The sequence below is a fragment of the Anneissia japonica genome, unplaced genomic scaffold, assembly GCF_011630105.1.
Source record: "Anneissia japonica isolate Jap-2015-1 unplaced genomic scaffold, ASM1163010v1 scaffold287726_len2788222_cov184, whole genome shotgun sequence".
Taxonomy (NCBI): Eukaryota; Metazoa; Echinodermata; class Crinoidea; order Comatulida; family Comatulidae; genus Anneissia; species Anneissia japonica.
This window is the reverse complement of record NW_022705125.1, coordinates 2,041,968-2,044,760: the sequence shown is the minus strand read 5'-3', so window position 1 is coordinate 2,044,760 and position 2,793 is coordinate 2,041,968.

The window sequence follows — 2,793 nt, the reverse complement described above, 5'->3', positions numbered from 1 at the left end:
AAAAAAAAAAAAATATGGTTCGTGTGTTAATCGAACACACAACATCCAGGTTTGCTATTTATTATGCACCATCAACTAAACTGCCTTAAAAAAATTTTAAAAATTGGTTCGTGTGGGAATTGAACACACAACTACCAGGTTTGCTATTCATTATCCACCTTCAGCCTTTAAAAAAAATGAGTTCGTGTGGGAATCGAACCCACAACCTCCAGGTTTGCTATCATTATCCACCATCAAGTTAACTGCCTTATAAAAATTTTTAAAAAAACATGGCTCGTGTGGGAATCGAACCCACGACCTTAAAAAAAAATTTTAAAAAAAACTTGCCCCGTGTGGGAATCGAACCCACGATCGCTGAGTTTGCGTACGAGAGACCGGCGTTGGGTAAGCGATTTTGAAAAGTTGAAAATGAATAAAAAATGTGGAACCGTGTCGTGTACGCCGTCTAGTGCCGGAGACCGGCGTTGAGTACGCCGTCCCCTCCACAGCTTCCAATCCCTCCGGGGTTCGAACGAAGTTGGAAACCGGAGCCGGAGTCGCGTCACCGCCGTGTGCGCGGACCGAAGAGCAACCGAAAGATCGATCCGTGCACGCTCGTCCGACGTCCCGCATGCTCGTCTTGGCGTACACGACAGTGTGCCGTGCACGAACTCCGAAGTGAATCGAATCTCGTGAACACACCGTCGCGTTCACCGAAACGGTGCAGTGCACGTCGTCTCGTTCAAGACTGACAAATTGAATCGAGGATGTGGATCGAATCCCGGGTGTGGTGTACATCGTGGCTCTATTCGGATCGGCGTCGTTCGATCGTGGTCGACGCCGGACACTGAGTCGTGTGGACGACTGTCGCTTACACGCCAGTGTGCAGGGTGCGCCGGGTACGCCGTTGCGTACACGATTTTAAAATTTAATCGAAGACTTGGATCGAATCATGGTTGCCGTGTACCCCTTGTCGCGTACACCTGACCGTCGTCAAACAACTGAGTCGTGTACGTCGTCGGGTGCACGAGACCGGCATCGAGTACGCCGTCGCCTACACGACTTCCAATCTCTCCGATTTTCGAAACGATCATTGAAAGACGTCGCGTACACCGGAGCGACGTCGTGACACAGGCATGTACGCGGACCGAAGAGCAACTGAACGATCGATCCGTGCACCGATGACGTAGAAGAGACGTACCGATGACGTCACGACATTCCATCTAATAAATCTACGATCTTGTACATTCCATTGGAATTAATAGACGTTGATCGGCACCAGTCAGTTACAATGCACCTGCTGAAGATTATCGTTTCGCTAATTGTCTTGTACAAATGTTTGGCAGCAATAGCTAAACGGACGGGTAATGGGCGCCCTGGCCAAATGGTCAAGCTTTCGAGGATTTTGTTAATTTTCGATTTTTTTTACACAGTTTTGAAAATTACCGTTCGATATTTCATAGAAGAGTTGGCAATCGCATCGAACCTTGAGACGTGCCATCTGCTTCAATTGGATATCATTATGCTGATCGTCGTGTACACTCTTTTGCCAGCAATAAATCATTGGACCGTTATCGAGCTCATCGGCCATCTAACCAAAACTGTAATATCTGCCATGGGATTCATTTGATTCTTAGAGACATTGAGCATTTCTATCGAATTTTTAACAGGAATGGTGCTGAAAATGACAGCAATTCCGTCGAAAAAAGAGGAATGTTTGTGGATTCTTGTCAGCCATGAAGGCATCCGGTACTATCTAGATAGAATTTAACGATCCTCCGTTTAGAAGAAAAAGACACCAGTTTTTTTTATTGTTGTCACTTGCGGGACACTGCCGCTCGTCCGAGCCTGCACGTCTATCTATCGTGTATGGCCTGGTTTCTTTTTTACGTTTAGGACAAGAAATACTAAAAGAAATGTGTTGAAATTCTAATAAAAGAAAAAAACAGAAAGAAATATTTTGTATGTCTGAATTTATTGTTTCTTCTTTTCTTAAACCAATATTAAGTTTAATTTTTTGTTTTTAAGACGGCGGATGTAGTCTGACCCCGTTAACGGCAACCAGCGTCCGTCTGTGTTCGTCGGAGAGAGTGTGGTTCTCGGATGCCGTGCCCGTCTTGTCCGATCTCAGAAAGAACATTATCCTCTTCAGAGGGGAAAGCGCGCGTCCCGTGTTCGAAAACGTGTCACCGACGAATTCCGAAGGGAAGTGCGGTCCAACGTCCGACGGGTTGACGATTCAAAAGCGCACTTCGATCTCGTCGCAATCGTCGTCGAATTCTTGACGAAACTTCGGGAGCTCTTCCGAAACGGTTTGGGCAATCTGCACGGAAACGATCTCTGCCGAGGTGGAGGCGGCGGTTGCGAGGACGACTGCTGATCTTCTCTATCGTCCGCAGAGTCTTCGGTGAAGGTCCTGACCTCCCGATCGAAGAGCAATTCTGCGAAGGCGTCGACGATCGGCGTCGAACTGCGAAACGGACTTCTCACGAAATCGGATCTTGGGTGGCAGCACAGCAGGACCCTGGCGCATGTCAGGAATCTAGAAAAGCAATCGGACGAACGATTCCACTCGACGTTTCTCCCGTTCACGACAACGACGTTCTCGAAGTACGTCGTGCCGTTCTTGGTGCCGGTCGGCGGACAGCGGTTGGCGCCGTCCGCGTCCCTCGGGTCGACGGAAGCCAGCACCAACGGAAAGGTCGAGAGACTGGTTACGTAACCTTCGTTCTGCCTGCTGGCCATCTTGGCGGTCACGCCGTCGAACGAGGAGGCGTGCATGTACGGGATGCTGTGCCTGACGTGCTGCGTGAC